Raw genomic sequence first — 21,079 nt, 5'->3', positions numbered from 1 at the left:
AACAAACTGTTGAAAACAGTGTTATTTACTACTGAATCGCATGACTCATTTTACAACGCCTGTGCTCAGGGAGGAAGGGGAAGCAGGGATGTATTAATCATACGTGATGAATGACTTGACACTTCCTGGGTGTTAAAATGAAGATGGAGTTTTGAAAGGTTTTCCTGGTGGTTGCTTCATGCTTCAGAGGAACATGTGTCTTTCTTCATATTTTTACATTTCAAAGACTTTTAATAAAGATGGTAGAAATACAGTATAAGTTTTGGCATATAGGAATACACACACACACACACACACACATTACTCATACTCTATCGCTCTCAACATCCAAAGAGTCAATCTCTGGGTTTCTGCAAGAAAGATGGATGGTTCCCATTGACTCATGTGCCTATGATAACCTAATGATTCTATTTCTCCCTTTTGTTCTAGATGGTAGTTTGCATCTTATAAGTGTTTAATGTCTCGTTCAAAAAACATGAATAACACCCCGCAATAATATTGATGCATACAGTAAAATTATGATCACTTATGAGAAAGGGGATGACAAAAAAATAATCTCACATTTGAAAATGACATTATCCCAAAAGCCTACTTCCAAATATTGTACCAATATCGACCTTTACTGTAAGAGTGCACCATTATAAGACAATTAAACCTATTCATATATCTCCTATTTCCAAGGCTGTTAACTTCTATCTCAGAGTTTTTTCCATAGTCACATATACCAAGTTTTCATACAATAAATCAGGAGAGCTAAAATCCCCAAATCCTACCAATTCCCTTCTTCCTCCTTCCAGTTGAATTTAAAAAATGAAAATTTTATTTCTTTCCTTATGGTCTTATCTCAGATTTCAGAAAACACATTGTAAACATAGCAATGAGTGTTCCCAGTGGAGACAGACAGCAATTGACAAAGAAAACAGTAGTCATTCTGAGTCATCACCAATAGTACAGATTGCCTCCTATATCACTGAAAGTAATTTCCTAATAAAGTAGATTGTTATACACAGGGCCCAACCCTCCACATTTTTTGCTGGAGAGGTTGTTGCGTCATATGTAATGCTTAGATGATCTTGAAATAATGTATGAGATTGAGATCTCTTCCTTTTCTTCCCTCCCCTCAGCACACCACCTGCACAATTAATTCATCACCAACCACCACAGCTCTCAAAGAGAAGGACTCCAGGAAAACAGTCAGCTAATCACATACCAGGTATGTGCGCAAGGGAATAACTTCTTTGTCGTGGCCCAACTCTCTCCCAGTGACATCTAAGAGCAGACACCATGTCTTACTCTATTTTGTATCTAGAGTATGCAGCACAGTGCCTGGCATGTCATAGGCACAAAGTAACTGCAATTTGAATGAATTTAAGCCACTATTTTGAGTAGTATCTGCCAAAACCTACGTAATATTTCCAGAGTCTTCAAAACCTAAGTACACAGGGATTGTGTCCTTTACGTGTAACTTGCCCAAGAGCACTGAGAAGACCTCAAGGGCCTGGGCAAGAACCGGAACTTCTGCTTTGCACAGAGGGGTCCCTGCTTCAGGTCACAGGGACCACTGATCTTTCACCACAGAGGCAGGGAGGGAGAAGGCAGGGTACAGGTGAGTGTAGCAGTCCAGGGCAGCAGGATACGCAGCCAAGCACCGCCGCCACATGGCTGAATCTGCGAGGCCTGCAGAAAAGGAACCTCTTCTGGAAAGACTCCCCAACCCCAACATGTGCCTGCTAACTCTGCCAGTTGGAGGCTGAGCAGAGAAGAAAGCCCAAGTTTCCTCATTTCTTCACTCCTCTGGGCATGGAGAATAGGGTGTAAGTTAAATACTGGCATTTAGATCTGCTGCTGTTTCCGTGTAAGAACCAAAGTGTTTATTTTTTTCCATCCATTTTCAGGTAACTATATCTGTGGGTCCTAGAAAAGTACTGAAAGCTCTATCTCCTTTGTCTTCTAATAACACTATCCACGTGCTTCCCAATTAATTCATGGGTGAAAGTTCACTAAGAACGAAAAAATCAGGCCAAAATATAAACAGATGAGGACAGTGGGATTTAAAAAAACATTTGCCTCTAACCCCTTGCTGCAATTATACTGATTTAACATGTTATATTTTTCCTAAAAGGCCTACATTTACATAACTAAAACACATTTTCTTTCAATTTGTTACAGAAAAACTTCAAAATATCACTTTCTGTGACTTCTCTATGATTCCTTTGGTAGGCGCTTCTTCAGTGCACCAACTTGAACTAGAATCTGGTATCATAAGGCTCTATTCCAGGCATCAGGGAAAACACATCTCCTCTTCCCTGTCCAGTTTGAAAATCAGCTGTTGACAAGATAGTTTACGCAGATCTTTAAGAAAGCACCAGAATTCTCCTACTGAGAAGCTACTTCAGAGGGCGTGTTGAAATGCGCCCTGAGCTTCCTGTCTGTCAGAACTTTGTGACCACCTCTCCCTCCCCCAACACATTTTGTCAGGGAGAAATGGAGAATTAGGCACATTCTTTCATTTAAATAGCAAGGTATAAAAAGCTGTTAGGATGCCTGGTCGCTGCCTCAGATTCTAGTGATGTCTCACATTGCCATGATGCCTGTTGTTTAACTTGAATAAATCAATCAAACTTGCTTTAGTACCTCACCAGGCTCAAATTCTGCCTGCCATTTATGGGGTACTTACTATGTGTCAACCTCTGTGCCAAGCGGTTTACCACAATTTGCTCATTTAATCTTTACAACCATCTAATGACACAGGCGCCATTCTTATCTCCAGACCACAAACCAAAGGTCAGAGAGTGTACATACCTTACCCAAGGACACACAGCAAGTTGGAGGGCCAGGATTCAAACCCGGCCCATTCCAGTTTCCGCGTCTGAACCGTAACCGCCTGCTCTCAACCCGCTCTCTGAGGGTCTCTCCACTCCCAAAAAGTCATTGCTTCTAAAACAATGGAAGGCCAATCTCCCAAGATTGCTTTTTAAAAATTGATGTGCCGTACTACACATGTTGCTCTCCTGTATTTAAGCACCTATTTTTTAAAGGAGGGTATATACACTGGCCTAGAAATATGAGTTACGCATTTACGTTGAGAGCATAATTAATAACCTCGGCGACCTAGTATTTCAACCCTCACTACTCCGCGCGCGGGCTATTAAATCACCGGGATCTGAGCGGCTACTTCCGCCGGCGCAGGGAGGGCTGCGGCCTCACCGCGGTGTTCCTCCGCCATCTAGAGGCGCCGCTCTGAAGCGGTGCTCTGTCCTGGCAAGGCCCGGCTAAATGAGTTCTGAAATGCACGCCTGTGCTCCTGTTTAGATTACCCCTTTCTGAGACTTTGGTCTTCGTTTCTCCTATTTGAAAGACAGAGTTGCTTTCTTCATTAATTTTCAAACTTAATACAAACAAAGGCCAATTGTATTAAATAAAATATTATTTTTTTTTATGATAATGAATGTTTGAGAATAGCAATCATGAGAAAAATAGCTCATTGAAGAGCTCTGATGTTGGCATTTTGGAGCATATGCACGCACTACTTTCTATACACAATGATCAATTACCAGATTACGTGACCAGTGATTCATCTCTCTTTGAATTTGTCTGATATTTGAATGTTCATCATGTAAGTTGCCAGGTGTTTTCAAACAGCAAGAAGAAATCTATATTTCTGAAATATCAATAAGAAAGAAAGAAAGAAAAACAGCAAGACCTAATTTCCTTTTCTTTTTGTTTGTTTTCTTAAATCCTTTATTTATTTATTTATTTTGTTTATCGTGGTAACATTGGTTTATAACATTGTATATACTTCTATTTCTGCATGGATTACATCATGTTCTCATGTTCACCACCCAAATATTAATTACAATCCATCACCACACACATGTGCCTAATTATCCCTTTCGCCCTCCTCTCTCCCCCCTTCCCCTCTGGTAACCACCAATCCAATCTCTGTCTCTATGTGTTTGTTTGTTGTTGTTATTATCTAACTTAATGAGAGAGATCATATGGTATTTGACCTTCTCCCTCTGACTTATTTCACTTAGCATAATACCCTCAAGGTCCACCCATGTTGTCACAAATGGTGGATTTCATTGTTTCTTATGGCTGAGTAGTATTCCATTGGGTATATATACCACATCTTCTTTATCCATTCAGCCCTTGATGGGCACTTAGGTTGCTTCCAAGTCTTGGCTATTGTGAATAATGCTGCAATGAACACAAGAGTGCATGTATCTTTACACACCGGTGTTTTCAAGTTCTTTGGATAAATACCCAGCAGTGGAATAGCTGGATCATATGGTACTTCTATCCTTAATTTTTTGAGGAATCTCCATACTGTTTTCCATAGTGGCTGCACCAGTTTGCACTCCCACCAGCAGTGTATGAGAGTTCCCTTCTCTCCACATCCTCTCCAACACATGTTGTTTCCTGTCTTGTTAATTATAGCCATTCTGACGGGCGTCAGGTGATATCTCATTGTAGTTTTGATTTGCATTTCCCTGATAGTTAATGATGTTGAACATCTTTTCACATGCCTGTTGGCCATCTGTATATCTTCTTTGGAGAAATGTCTGTTCAGGTCTTTTGCCCATTTTTTAATTGGTTGTTAGTTTTTTTGTTATTGAGATGCATGGGTTCTTTATATATTTTGGAGATTAACCCCTTACCAGATGTATGGTTTGCAAATATCTTCTCCCAATTCTTAGGTTGTCTTTTCGTTTTGTTGATGGTTTCCTTTGCTGTGCAGAAGCTTTTTAGTTTGATGTAGTCCCATTTGTTTATTTTTTCTATTGTTTCTCTTGCCCGGTCAGACATGGTGCTTGAAAATATGTTGCTAAGACTGATGTTGAAGAGTGTACTGCCCAGGTTTTCTTCTAGAAGTTTCATAGTTTCAGGTCTTACATCCAAGTCTTTAATCCATTTTGTTAATTTTTGTGTATGGTGTAAGGTAATGGTCTACTTTCATTTTTTTGCATGTGGCTGTCCAGTTTTCCTAACACCATTTGTTGAAGAGACTTTCCTTTCTCCACTGTATGTTCTTGGCTCCTTTGTCGAAGATTAGCCATCCGTAGATGTGTGGGTGTATTTTTAGGCTTTCGATTCTATTCCATTGATCTGTGTGTCTGTTTTTGTGCCAGTACCATGCTGTTTTGGTTACTATAGCTTTGTACCATATTTTGAAATCAGGGAGTGTGATACCTCCAGCTTTGTTCTTTTTTCTCAGGATTCCTTTAGCTATTTGGGGTCTTTGGTTATTCCATATAAATTTTAGGATTCTTTGTTCTATTTCTGTGAAAAGTGTTGTTGGAACTTTGATAGGGATTGCATTGAAACTATAGATTGCTTTAGGAAGTATGGACATCTTAACTATGTTAATTCTTCCAATCCAAGGGCATGGAATATCTTTCCATCTCTTTATGTCTTCTTCAATTTCTTTCAGCAATGTTTTACAGTTTTCAGTGTACAGATCTTTCACCTCTTTGGTGAAGTTTATTCCTAGGTATTTTATTCTTTTTGTTGCAATTGTAAATGGGATTGTATTCTTAATTTCTCTTTCTGCTACTTCATTGTTAGTGTATAGAAATGCAACTGATTTTTCTATGTTGATTTTATATCCTGCAAATTTACCATATTCGTTTATTACTTCTATAAGTTTTTTGGTGGATTCTTTAGAGTTTTCTATACATAAAATCATGTCATCTGCAAATAGTGACAGTTTCACTTCTTCCTTTCCAATTTGGATCCCTTTTATTTCTTTTTTTTGCCTGATAGCTCTGGGTAGGACTCCCAATACTAGGTTAAATAGGAGTGGTGAGAGTGGGCATCCTTGTCTGGTTCCTGTTCTCAGAGAGATAGCTTTCAGTTTTTCACCATTGAGGATGATATTAGCTGTGGGTTTGTCATATATGGCCTTTATTATGTTGAGGTACTTTCCTTCTATAGCCATTTTATTCAGAGTTTTTATCATAAATGGATGCTGTACCTTGTCAAATGCTTTCTCTGCATCTATTGAGATGATCATGTGATTTTTGTTCTTTATTTTATTAATGTGGTGTATCATGTTGATTGATTTGCAAATGTTGAACCATCCCTGCATCTCTGGAATAAACTCCACCTGATCATGGTGGATAATCTTTTTAATGTATTGTTGTATGTGATTTGTTAGTATTTTGTGGAGGATTTTTGTATCAATGTTCGTCAGTATATTGGCCTGTAATTTTGTGTGTGTGTGGGTTGTCCTTGTCTGGTTTTGGCATCAGGGTAATGTTGGCTTCATAGAATGAGTTCGGGAGCTTCCCCTACTCTTCAATTTTTTGGAAGAGTTTGAGAAGGATAAGTATTAAGTCTTCTTTGAATGTTTGTTTGGTGGAATTCACCAGGGAAGCTGTCTGGTCCTGGGCTTTTATTTTCGGGGAAGTTTTTGATTATTGTTTCAATCTCCTTACTGGTGATTGGTCCTTTCAAATTCTCTATTTGTTCTTGATCCAGTTTTGGAAGGTTGTATGATTCTAAGAATTTATCCATTTCTTCCAGATTGTCGAATTGGTTGGCATATAGCTTTTCACAGTATTCTCTTATAATCTTTTGTATTTCTGAGGTGTCCGTTGTAATTTCTCCTCTTTCATTTCTGATTTTACTTATTTGAGCCTTCTCTCTTTTTTTCTTGGTGAGTCTAGCTAAAGGTTTGTCAATTTTGTTTATCTTTTCAAAGAACCAGCTCTTGGTTTTATTAATTTTTTCTCTTGTTTTTTTTGGTCTCTATTTCATTTATTTCTGCTCTGATTTTTATTGTTTCCCTTCTTCTACTGATTTGGGGCTTTGTTTGTTCTTCTTTTTCCAGTTCCTTTAGGTGCACTGTTAGATTGTTTATTTGAGATTTTTCTTGTTTGTTGAAATAGGCCTGTATTGCTATAAACTTCCCTCTTAGAACTGCTTTTGCTGTATCCCATAAATTCTGACATGTCGTATTTTCATTTTCATTTGTCTCCAGGTATTTTTTGATTTCTCTTTTGATTTCTTCATTGACCCAGTCGTTATTCAGTAGTATTTTGTTTAATCTCCACATATTTGTGGCTTTTCTGATTTTCTTCCTATAGTTCATTTCTAGTTTCATACAGTTGTGGTCAGAAAAGATGCTTGGTATTATTTAAACCTTCTTAAATTTATGTAGACTTGTTTTGTGACCCAATATGTGATCAATCTCGGAGAATGTTCCATGTGCATTTGAAAAAAATGTGTATTCTTCGGTTTTTGGATAGAATGTTCTGTGTATATCTACTAGGTCCATCTGTTCTAGTGTGTCAGTTAAGGCCAATGTTTCCTTATTGATTTGTTTAGATGATCTATCCGTTGGTGTAAGTGGAGTGTTAAAGTCCCCTACTATTATTGTGTTACTGACTATTTCTCTTTTTATGTCTGTTAATAATTGCTTTATACATTTAGGTGCTCCTACATTGGGTGCATAGATATTTACAAGTGTTATATCCTCTTGTTGGATTGTTCCCTTGATCATTATGTAATGCCCTTCTTTGTCTCTTTTTACAGTTTTAAAGTCTATTTTGTCTGATATGAGTATTGCTACCCCAGCTTTCTTTTCATTGCCATTTGCATGGAATATCTTTTTCCATCCCTTCACTTTCAGTTTGTGAGTGTCTTTAGGTCTGAAGTGTGTCTCTTGTATGCAGCATTTACATGGGTCTTTTGTTTTTTTAATCCAATCAGCCACCCTATGCCTTTTAATGGGTGCATTGACTCTTAAAGTAGCTATTGATAAGTATTTACTTACTGCCATTTTTTTACTTTTGTTCCTCGGTGTTTTAGTAGTTCTTCTCTGTTCCTTTCTTCTTCTCTTGCTCTCTTCCCTTGTAGTTTGATGGCTTTCTTTAGTATTATGTTTGGGTTCCTTTCTCTTAGTTTTTTGTGTATTTATTATAGGTTTCTTGTTTGTGATTACCATGGGGTTCATATATAGTAACCTATGTATATACCAATCTATATTAAGTTGATGGTCTCTTTAGTTTGACTTCTGTCTGAAAGCTCTACTCTTTAACACCTCTCCTCCAACATTTTATGTTTTTGGTATCATATCTAACGTCTTTTTTGTGCATTTGTATCCATTACCCTCTTATCATGGAAATAGATAATTTTTCCTATTTGTGGTCTTCTCTTTTCCCCTTAAATAAGTCCATTTAGCATTTCTTGTAGTACTGGTTTCTGGGTGACAAACTCCTTTAATTTTTCCTTGCTTTTTGGGAAACTTTTTATCTCTCCTTCCATTTTGAATGATAACCTTGCTGGGTAGAGTATTCTTGGCTGTAGGTTTTTTCCTTTTAGCACTTTAAATATATTGTGCCCCTGTCTTCTAGCCTGTAAGGTTTCTGCTGAGAAGTCAGCTGAAAACATTATGGGGTTTCCTTTGTAAGTAACTTGTCTTTCTCTTGCGGCTTTTAGGATTCTCTCTTTATCTTTCATTCTGGACATTTTAATTATGATGTGTCTTGGTGTAGGCCTCTTTGGGTTTATCTTGTTTGGTGCTCTCTGTGCTTCCTGTACCTGGAAGTCTGTTTCCTTCCTTAGATTAGGGAAGTTTTCAGCTATTATTTCTTCAAATAGATTCTCTGCCCCTTTGTCTTGCTCTTCTCCTTCTGGGACACCTATAACAGGGATGTTAGTGTGCTTGATGTTGTCCCAGAGGTCCCTTAGACTGTCCCTTAGAGTGGTCCCTTAGACCTTAGACTGTCTTCGCTCTTTTTAATTCTTTTCTTTTACCTGTTCAGCTTGCGTGATTTCTTCTAGTCTTTCATCCAGCTCGCAGATCCATTTTTCTGTATCCTCTACTCTGCTTTTGATTCTCTCTAGTGAATTTTTCATCTCCAGTATTGTATTCTTCATTTCTGATTGGTTCTTTTTTATATCTTCCATTTCTTTGTTGACATTCTCACTGAGTTCATCCATTCTTCTCCAAGATCAGTGAGCATCCTTGACACTCTTTGTTTGAACTCTCTGTCATGTACGTTGCTCATTTCTGTTTCACTTAGTTCCTTTTCTGGTGTTTTGTCCTGTTCCTTTACTTGGAACATATTCCTTTGCCACCTCATTTTGCCTCTTTCCCTGTGCTTGTGTCTATGTATTAGGTAGGTCAGTTATGTCTCCTGCTGTTGGAGAGGTGACCTTATATAAGTGATGTTTTATTGGGCCCGGCAGTGTGCTTCCTTCAGTTCTGAATGTTCCAGGAGTGACCCCTATGTGGGCTACGTGTGTCCTTCCTTTGCGGCATGGTTGTTCTCCCTGTAGGTGTCCAGGGAGTCTGAGCTATGCCCCTGGCCAGCTGTTGTAATGCTCAGCTGCTTATAGTTGTTGTAGTCCCTTCAGTCTCTTTATCGGGTGTGGGGAGACCCAGCAGAGTTGGCTGCAAGTTCTAATAGCACATTCCTGTTTAGCATTTCTATTAAGTGAGTAGGCCCCCAGCGTGGCAGGTTGTTAGGCTCAGGGGCTTACAATTGCTGTAAGCCTCCGGCCTTTAGGTCTCTTGTCAGCTCTCTGAGGATTGCAGCTGGGTGGGGCCGGCCTCAGGCACAGGAGCACTCAATTGTTTCAGGCTTTGGAAGGTGGGGCAAACTTGCTTCTTTGAGAAGCAAGTCTTCTGCAGCTGACAAGCCCACTGCCCACAGATCCACACACACAGTCAACACAGTCCTGCCCAGTGTGCATGCCCTGACCTCCTGAAGTGGACCCAGTCTCTCCAAGGCGGGAGACCCACACACTCCACCGCCACCCCGCACTCTCCACCTGCTCCTTGCGCATGCCCTGCCCCACAGAGGTGGACCCACTCACCACACTGCAGAGAATCCAGGCAGTTCACTTAGCAGACCCACAAGTTGCCCAAGGGCTTGTTGTTGGGTGGGCCAGTCCCTAGGGTAGGCTCCCTGCCCTGGCTGAGCTGGATTAAATTGGTGCTCTATTGGGGGGCAATGCCTGGGCTAGCAGGCCCCAGGGAGAACTCCAATGGAATCTGCCAGCGTCTGTGTCAGCATGCCCACACCAGGCCACAACAATGGCCGCCGCCAATGTCCCAGTCCCTGGAGAGGTCTCACCTCTCACTGAGATGCACTCAGAGCCTATCAGGTGAGTCTCTTTTCACCAACGCACTGAGCACCTTTCTTTCTGGTGATTTTAGGTTGCTTTCTGAAACAGGTGAGTTTGTGCATAGGCCCTTTCAGAGCCAGCTTTAATTTCTTTGTAAACCAGCTTTTCTGGGGGTACTCCCCAATGTTTTAGTAGCAGGCAAAGTCAGATATTATGCCACTCGTCTTGATTGTGCTGGGTCTAAAGAATGCCTACAATGGGGGCACTCCCCAGCTCAAGGACCTAATTTTCTAAAATTTGCCTTATAAGAAAAATTCTGAGGAAAAATTACCAGTAGATACTTTATCTGATCACTCATAATAATAATGATAATGATAAAACAACTAACATTTATTGAGTCCTATTGTGTTCAGACAGTTTTATATATTCACGTATTATTTCTAACCTCATAATGGTTTTAAAGTTATTAGTATCATCATTTGAGAAATAAAGAAACAGGAGCTCAGACAAATGATAAAGCTGATAAATTACAACTGGTAATTGAAGAAACTGGTATTTAAAACAAGACTCAAAAAATCCACTTTTTACACTAAATCATGTTAATTTGAAAATAATAAAGAGATACCAATTATTTATCCAAATTGACAAGTGATAAGTTAATATAATTAATCTAAGTACTTTTCATTAAAGATAACCAATGAAATTATTTAACTTGTTTAAAATGTAATTGAAAATCATTGAAATAGGATAAATTTTAAAACTGAGTGTACAATTTGACCTAGTGCCATGGCAGATGAAATTGTTTAACCTGAATAAGACCCCAGGGTGAATATAATAGAGAACAGAAGAGAGGTATGGAGAAAGCAGAGGTAAGGGTGACTTGATAAAATTATATTGTTGGATGTTCTTAAGCATCTTTCAAAAAGAAATTCACTGCTTCCAAGTTCATAGGCAGGTAGCCTGGTTCTAAGTGAAGAGCTGGGCTATAATATCTTCCATTCCAGTGGATCCTGATCATTCCATAGCGAGAGGATAGATGTTTCTAAAGAACATAGGCCAACATTACAATGTCTACTTCTGATATCCATTTTCTAGTACTTTTGGCTTCTCCAGAATCTATCTATTGTTAAAGATTTTTGTTGAAATTTATCTTTGTGACGTTTTATTAACTTAGAAATACTTCAACAAAAATATGTCATAAATGTTGAATATTCAATGTCCTGGGAGATTTTTTTAAGTGTAAATGTTTATATATAATGACAAATTCTAACATATTCCTATGGAAAAATATATGTCCTGCTACCTCCAGATGGAAAAGGAACGAATACTTGGAGGGGTATCCACTAAAGGGAGGGGGTACAATTATTTTTGTTAGTATATAAATGTGGATTCTTGGGTATTTTTTAAATTGTATAAGTAGCATATGGGCATTATGATCTTAGAATGTTAAAACTAGAAAGGATGTAAATATCATCTATTCTAGTCAACATCACATTTTTCACAGATGAGAAAGCTGAGGCCCATAGAAATGAAAGAACTTGCCCAAGACTCACAGCAAGATAAGGGCAAATCCAAGAATAGAACTCGGCGTCCCAATTGTCTTGATCTTTTGATAGATTGTGCCATATGTGCTGTCCATGCATAGTCCTTCCTACTCACACATAATGTAGGTAAGTTTGATGGATACCCCAATGTCTGTCTTTGCTGGGCTGTAATAGACAATGGTAGGTGCCTGTAACAGTGCACATAGTAGGCCCTCAATGAATATTGGTTGAATATTGAATGCCTATATGAATATATTTGCCTGTTACCTCTACTACATCCACCTGTATAAAAGAAAATGAAATAGAAAAGGTGACAATTTTTTTCCTCCCCAAAGGACAATTTTTTTCCTCTCCAAAGTCCCAGTGCATGGTTGTATATCCTAGTTGTAAGTCATTCTCGTTCTTCTGTTGGCAACCACATCATGACAACTGAGAGACAGGTGGTGTGGTTCCATGACCAGGAAGCGAACCTGGGCCACAGAAGCAGTGAACACCAAACTTTAACCACTAGGCCATCCGGGCTGGCTCCCCAAAGGACAATTTTCAACAAGAAAACCCTCCATCTTTTCTCTTTCATGTGATGGAAATGGAGAGAGAACTTCAGATTTGCCATAATAGAAAAGCATTATTCTTTAGTCATAATTCCAAAGAATTTACAGAGAAAAGAGAAAGCATTTAGCATCATAAACAAAAACAAATGATTTAATAAAACTGGTAGTCTTAGACTACATAAATTATCAGAATAATATACAAATTAATAGTTATGAAATTCAGTCATTTGATAGATAAATATTGGGCTCACTCTAAGAGAAATAGAGCAACACAAGTTAAACACATTCTCTGAGCTGTGTCAACCTTGACATCCAGACACAGTCAGTGGTAGCTGGAGGGTCCTACCTTCTGAACAGCCCCCATATGATGTCATATTGCCTAAAATTATGAGAGTTCAAGGGCACAATCTAACAGGAATTCAAAAGGCCCAATCAAGACTGAACCATAGATCTCAGCTTCATTCACAAAGAAGAGAAATGGGAATTAAAATTATACCATTTTTACCCATCGCATTGTTAGAATTTAAAACTGTGATGACACTCTATCAGCCAGGCTATGGGGAAATAGGCACTCTCATCTATTGCTATTAAGATTACCCCTATAGAGATAATTTTTCCATGTCTATCCAAATTTGAACTGCATATACCTCTTGACCCTGCAATTTCACTTTGTGAACTTTCCTACGTATATACTTGACACGTGCAAAAAATAACAGTTAAATGTTTTTCATTGCTGATATGATAGTGAAAGAGTGGAACCAACCCAAGTGTCCATCTCTAAGGGAATGGTTAAATAAATTATTGTACATTCATATAATGAATAATATTTACAGCTATAAGAAAGAGTAAGCAAGCTCCTTGTGTACTACTATGGAAAGATCCCCTAATAAAAATTGCTAAGTGAAAAAAACAATGTGTTGCACATCATGTACGGCATCCTCTCTTTTGTGTAAGAAAGAGAAGAAAATAAGATATTAATATTTGCTCTTATATAAACTTTTTTAGTTCTGGAAGGACACATGAGAAACTGACGACAGTGGTAACCGTGACTGGGAAACATAGGAATGGACAGATGGGGGACAAGAGTTGAATGCAAGATTTTCAAAGTGTACATTTTTATTCCTGTAAGCTTTGAAAAAAGTGAATTATCTTTACCTCTATGAAAAGGGGGTCCTGAGGGTGATGGGAGAAAATAAACTGCACAACCTAACACACTTAATAGAGATTTTACCAGGGTGCTCAGACTTGATGTTGGGAAGCTCAGTTGGGAGTTGTGGGCAGGCAAGCAGTTGTAGGAATAAATGGTGCCCTGAAGAGCCAGTGCACTCCCAGGGAAAGCCAGACCACTGCATTCACAGTTGAACCTAATATTGACAGGAGAGAGGAAGATGACTGGGCTTTTACAATTTTTTGGATATTCTGACTTCTAAAATGCACTTTGATACAGAATCTGGATCTGGCTGAATTAAAACTCAACAGGTCTTGAAAATACCTTTTCCTTTCAATGGACAACATACCCGCTCTAGGCAGATGACACGGTGAGGGAGATGCTTATAAATGGGCATTAAAAATGAAGGCAGGGCCGGCCCCGCGGCTTGGCGGTTAGGTGCGCGCGCTCTGCTGCTGGTGGCCCGGGTTCGGGTCCCAGGCGCGCACCGACGCGCCGCTTCTCCGGCCATGCTGGGGCTGCGTCCCACATACGGCAGCTGGAAGGATGTGCAGCTACGACATACAACTATCTACTGGGGCTTTGGGGAAAAAATAAATAAATAAAATTATTAAAAAAAAAAAAATGAAGGCAAATGGGTGTGCCCCCTGGAACCGATGCACACACACTCTCATATATGCATAAAAATCTAATCGTAAAGCCAAGTGTTGTAAATCCTAAATCCAATATAGTATGAATCCATTTTTATTTAACTCTAGAGAAAAATAAATATAAATAAACTTACCAAAAACATAAAAGGGAAAACAAAACAGTATAGGTGAATGTTTGTTGACAGGACCATATTAACAATAACAATACTTTCAATCCTATACTCAGAAGCTATAAATAAGAAAATCATGTGGACAAAAGGATGAAAATATGATTCTTCACTGAGCATTACTGAGCAAAGGCATACTTTTATTCCCATACTTGTTGGCATAGTTAGGCATACCTAGAGATTTCCCACAGCTGTTGACAACTTGTTTCTCTCTAAATCTAAACATTATTTTCTTTTTTAAAATGAAGTCAGTATAAGAATTACACAATTTACACTTCAGTTACTTTAACCATAATTTTTAAAACATGCTATTGAATTCTGTGAGCTTGAAAAAAGAAACGCCTTGTAATCCCTACTCTTCTAAATGTGTCACTAAATCATAGCACTGGAAAGTTCACAAGATGACGTTTTTTCTGGCCACTATCTACCAGATATACAATATAGTTCCTTTTTTTTTTTTAAACTTCCTAGCAAAGATTATTGATCTTTCAAATATTTTCCATAGGTAAATTTTGCTTTTAAATTGTAATACTGAACTTAACCATAAGTCCCAGGAAAGTTTTTAGTGTACAGGTTCCCCACTAGGAGTGATTTTGCCCCCACCCCGCCCCACCCAGGGATGTTTGGCAATGTCTGCAGACATTTTTGGTTGTCACAGCTAGGGAAGGAGGGAGGTTGGTGGTGCTACCAGTATCTAGTGAGTAGAGGCCAGGGATGCTGTTCAACATCCTACAATGCGCAAGACAGCCCCATCCAGCCCAAAATGTCAACAGTGCCGAGGCTGAGAGGGTTAATTGTATTACCTTTCTCAGATTAAATTTGGAACTTTGGCTTGAGCACACGCATGAAAGATGCTTCTGTTATCATACTCACGCCTAAGGTTAATAGTTCTTTTAAGTATATCTTGACTCTAATACTTTAGAAAGTGAAACTGTGATTGCATTTTTTAACGTGCTTGAGTTTAATGTGTTCTGCATTTTACCCTAGGAAGCACTTTCATTTGTTCACAATTCTGAGTCAAAGGATAATGATAACCTTGGGAACAAAAGGTGAAAATAAAAACATGTTCAAGACTTTACTAATTTTTCTTCTCTGCTACAAATCACAACCAGAATTGTCTTTAGCTGTGACATATATATCTATATTGTTTTATAATTTGATGGATTATGCCAGATCATGCCTCAAACATTAGCCATGTCTGTACAACCAAAGGATAATTAAATAAGTCAGTCATTTACATTGACTGTGGTTCACAGAGTGATAAGAAACACAGCCCTAATTGACATGTTTTCATATTGCCATTGAAGCCAAGTGGTGAAAACGTGATTAAACAAACATTTTGAAGTTATTCAGCCTCTCTACAATTACGTAGATAGAATTTTCAGATTCGTTTTAACCATCCCCAAAACATTACAGTTCCTTTTCAAATAATTTCACCTGCCAAAAAGCTTGACTTTTTAATCTAGGTCAGGTGGAAATAAAAAGTAAACAAATCAGTGACATGAGAATCCATTGACCTCTATTGAACTTGCTACACTGGGGAATCTGGAATTTACTAAATGATGCCAGAGGGGGAAAACAAACATGGGAAAGCCCGAACTTTAGACTTAGTGCTTTATGGAGCAATGCCTTTTGTCAAATAACACATACTAGTAGTAACATTTAATTAGTTTCCAGAAAGAAGAATAAGTAAAAATTTGATCAAAACATGCAATTTCCTAGCAAGGCAACTATGAGATGAGTTTAAAAGTGGGCTCTCACAATAATGTGGTGAGTTTAAAAGTGGGCTCTCACAATAATGTGGAGATACTCTATTTCAATTTAAACTTAAACCTGCTGTTGAGTTTGCATTAAGGTTCATGAATATCAGTCATTCACAAAGCAATTTAAAATATATCTGTGACCATGTGTGTGCTCAAAACAACTTTGTTTCCTTTGGATTTTGTGTGTCATATAAAGCACTTCAGGTGCCGATGGGAAAAGAAGCCTCACATATAGAGCTGCATTTTTTTCAAATTGGTGGAGATACCACAGACTAGTTCTTTTCCATGACTTCCTCATTGCTTAAAAATTGGTCCTGGAGGGCCGGCCCCGTGGCTTGGTGGTTAAGTGAGCGCGCTCCACTGCTGGCGACCCGAGTTCGGATCCCGGGCTCCCACCGACGCGCTGCTTCTCCGGCCATGCTGAGGCCGCGTCCCACATACAGCAACTAGAAGGATGTGCAGCTATGACATACAGCTATCTACTGGGGCTTTGGGGGGAAAAAATAAATAAATAAAATCTTTAAAAAAAAAAAAAAAAAAAAAAAAAAAAATGGTCCTGGAAGTCAAAGCCTATAAAGTTCAAACCCTAAGCTGACATCTATGCTGTGAGTCACCTTGACAACTGAAGAGTCTGACCCAGACTCCCAGAGTCTCCGAGCTCTTTTAATGTTCTTCTCTCTCCAGTACATGGGTTCCCATCACTGTCACTGATTGGTCTCATTTTTATCCCTGAAGGACAACATTTCTTTCATTTCCTTACCCTACAGCACAACCCTCATAGAGTAAGCTGCAGCTCAGAATACATGAGCTGAATTTTTTGAGCTGTCAAAAAGTAAATCAGAGGAGTCCAAATGTCAATTAAAGAAACATGGAAACAGCATGATGCCCTGTGCCTTTTAGAGGTCACATGGACCCCATGTAAACCTTCCCTCCCCTTTTCATGATTGATTAGACCATGCCCATCTCTTACTGATGGAAAAAGCAATTTTGAAGAACAGTGATATTGACTCACTTTTTGCAGCAACTTATAATGTTATAATGTGTACGTCTTTCATTGAATCCTCATAACAACCACGTAAATTAGCTATTATTTGTCATTACTAGTATTAGTAGTACTAATGTTATTTCTGTTGCTGAGAGCGAGCTCTAGTGAATTGGCCAAAATAAGGACTTAAGGTTAGAAGACCTGAGACTGCATTTTCTGTTTATATTTTCTATATAAACTCAAGCAAACTACTTTCATCTCTCTGAGGAGCTGTCTCCTCATCAACAGAGTTGTCCTAAAACAGATATGTCATAGAGTTACAGGGAGGACTAAACAATGCAACACAAGTGAAAATGTCCTACACAGTCCTCACAACACTTTATTTAATCCCATTTTTAAAATGAGGTTTGTTTATTTGTTTTGGTTGGGTCCATTTTTTTTTTTTAAATGACGACATGATGACTCACAGAAATTAGAGGATTTGCCTACCACCTCACAGGCTAGTATGGTACAGCAGAATTGAAATTTAAGTCTTTGGAGTGGATACTGGGGTAGACAACCAGAGTCTCCCTCTCCCCATCCCCCATGTCATGAGCAAAGCACTCATTCCCCCAGCTGCTGGTAGGACTAATAGCTGAGAGCTCACGGCTGCACCCCTCTCAGGGCATTGCCTTAGGCCTAAAGGACCTGCCTCTCCCAGTTTGTGCCCCCTCGAAAGACTGGTCACTGCCGGGTACAGAGGCCTCTCGCCTTGCCTCACTTCCTGATAATACTAAATGGCCATCCTTGCTCCAGAGATCCCTGTAGGACAGTCTGAAGCCTTATTGCAATTGCATCATAGTTCTCCTTCTCCCTCTGTGCAGTCTCACTTCCCTCACCCTCAAAGGTGCTGATCCCCAGAGTACTCCCCAAGAGACCTCCCACTCACAAATCTCCATCTCAGAGTTTCCCAGGAACTAGACTTAATATGGTTTCCTGACTAAATTCCATGTTTTTGGCACAGCAGCACATGTGCGAGTGGGCAAAACTTTCTTCACAATAAAACTATATCTGCCTGCCAAGTTATCAGCAAATCTTTGCAGAATATAAAATAGAACCTGTAATTTTAGATAGTTGTGGGGCAGCTTCAGGATCATGAAGTACAGAGCCCGAAGCAAAATTAAACACCAAAAATATTCTCTGCCCTTTATTTTGTGCAAGGAGATACAAAATAGGATAAAACTGGTCATTGTTCTCAAGGACTTTGCAACCAAATTGCCCAGGATATCAACTCTCCACAGAGAAAGAGAGCAGAGACATGGCTACCATCCAGAAGCCCCTGCTTCAGGGGTCTGACTCCACCGAAGTGGGTAAACAAAGTGCATGGGTGATTGCCCACAGAGTAGTCACAAACTGCTCCATAGAATGTTGTCTGTACAGCCTTGTCTTTGGCAACTATGCACCTCACCCACAGGGGTCTTCTGAAAGCAGTTGTGTTTCTGCTGTCATTGCCCCCTTGACTAGAACTGATTGGTTTGCAAGAGGACACCTGAGTTAAGCTGAACCAACCGAATGCTCTCTCCCAATAATTGGGACTTTTAAACAAAGGGTTCTGGTAATTGTTGGCCTCAATAACATGAAACTGCAGAAAAGGGACCACAAATGGCTGCTGCTAAGACGCCCGGAGCAGTCCTGCTTCCCAAGGCCTAGAGGGACCTCTTCCTTGGAGTCTGAAAGACACACCATCAATTTTCCAATGAAGTGTGCTAAAGTAATCTGAGTTGGATTCTGTTACTCGAAATCCAAAGAAATTCAACTACTCCAAGTCCCCTGTAAAGTTTTATATAAAGCCGCTGAAATTGTAATTACGCCTCTGGTGGAGAGAGAACATCTATCTGTCTAAACTGTCTCCCACACAGTGATGTGGATAAAAGCAAAAGAAAATTTCAAAAAAATGTCTGCCTGTCTCAATGCCATAGGGCAGGACCATGAAAACAGAATTGGAAAAAATCCACAACAGCAACAAAAGTTCTTAATGGGTCACATCACTTCTTTCTCAAAAGCCTCCTCTAGCTTCCCATCATACTTCAAATAAAATTCAGCCTTTACATTGGCTAGACCCTACATTACCTGCCTTACCTGACCCATGGCTATCTCTGACCTCATTTCCTCCTACCCTCCACTTCACTTCCTCCATGCATACAGACTGGCCTCTTTATTCCCCTCAAACACACTCCCACCTCAGGGCCTTTGTGCTTACCGTGTCCCCAATCAGGACATCTAGATGTCCTACAGATATCTATACGGCTATTCTCTCTCTTCCTTCAGGTCTCTGCTCAACTGCTATCTCCTCAGAAAGGCCTTCCCTGACCTCCTATCTAGAAAAGTAGTCTCTCTCTCTCTTTATCCTCATATTCCACTTAATTTTTCTTCACAGCGCTTGTCACTACCAAAATTACGTAATGAACCTGCTGCTTATTTGTTAATTATCTTTCCCCTCTACTAGATCGCAACCTCCATTATGGTCATGGATATGTATATTTCTGTTCAATGTGAAGTCCACACCATTTAGAAGGGCCTGATACATAGAAATTTCTCAATTTGTATTTGTTAGTTGGATGAATAAATAGATGATTACAATCTAAGCACTGAGATATTTCCATTTGGAGGCAGAGTGTCAAGAGTGTATGTTCAGGATTATGAATGACTTTGCTTCTGTCCCTCACATCTCTCAGGTTGTACAATGAAAGCAGACATATTTCCCAGGAGAAGAGTGTAGGCTGAGGCCTGCAAAGGGAGCAGCTCGCCCTTCCGGTGTCACATCAGCACATACCTGCTATGGGACCAGGTGATGAGTGCCTGGAGTCTTTAGGAAAGTGGAGGGCCTCGCTGAAGTAGAGAGCCAGGTGGTTTTAATGGCTGCAATCAGATCAAGGCAGCAATGAGTACAGACAAGGGCAATCCCAGGCTGGGATTCGGGAGGGAGAGATGGGACTCAGGAAGGAGGCAAAAAGGTGTCAGACTAACTAACTGTAATGAAACATCTGCCCTTAAAATTGCAAAGTTTCTCCTACAGGTTTTTTCCTTCTTGCTCAATAGCTTTTCCAGTATCTCTACAAATATTAACTAGGTACATTCCCTTCTAGTTTTGAAATCTAGCCAAAAAATATGTATTTTTAACTTTGTCTTATGCCATAGTCTCACTTCACCTGCAGAATAATTTCCTTTAGATTCAAAGGAAAAATCTGGCTCTTATATATTAAATTTTGTGTCTCACAAAATGAATTTTGTTGGAGGGTTTTCTAACCTTCTTTGAAGCCCATTTGTTTGCAACAGAATGGGCCAAGGGAGTCGCACAACTGTCATCTGATTTATACAGCAATGGTGAATTGGTTTGCGACACGATCTCTCAGCAAATATGGCTGGGGTACAGCACGCTCTGAGGCATTCCTGCCACATAAAGGCAGGTACTTTTCCTGCGCTTCATACCAAACCCATTAGACATGGGCAGAGGACCAGATAAGGTTACAAGATGCTTAGATAGGAAAGTGCTCCCGACAGAGAGATTAACACCACTGCTGAATACCAGTCTTCTTTTATGAAGTACAATATCTGAGGATAAACACATGGCATACAAGTGTCCTTATGTTACTTTCTCAGAGAGACAGACAGATTCTTATTTTACTTAATCGTTGGGGATCATACTAGTTGGCAATTGAATATAAAATTCATGTTACCAAGAGCAACAAAAATATTTGCCAAGATCAACAAAAATATAAAAATATACCCTTCGAGAGTGAAAATAGGTATGATCTCTTCTAGAGAAAAATATATCAAAGCCTCAAAAATGTAATACACTTTGATATAGTAATTTTATTTCTAGGATTTTAGACTAGAACAATAATCATAAATGTGCAGAAAAATTCAGTTACAAAGATGGTGTCATTGTGTGTAATCATAATCATGAAAATTTGGAAATGACAGAAATGTCTAATAATAGAGGCTGAGTAAAACAGGCCATGAACATCTGTGCAGGGAGATATGATAAAGCCATTAACATGATGTTAAAATATTTAGAGGTTTTGAAAAGTAACTACAATATAGATTTAAGTTTAAGAATATATTCTATTTTTTTTAATACAGTACAATGCTAATTTAGTTAAAAATAAAGGTGCGTTTGCATTCAAACGAA

Source organism: Ceratotherium simum, chromosome 1 (assembly GCF_057802395.1).
Source record: "Ceratotherium simum simum isolate JZ-2026a chromosome 1, ASM5780239v1, whole genome shotgun sequence".
Lineage (NCBI taxonomy): Eukaryota > Metazoa > Chordata > Mammalia > Perissodactyla > Rhinocerotidae > Ceratotherium > Ceratotherium simum.
The sequence above is the reverse complement of the archived record's forward strand: the minus strand, read 5'-3'. Positions refer to the sequence as shown.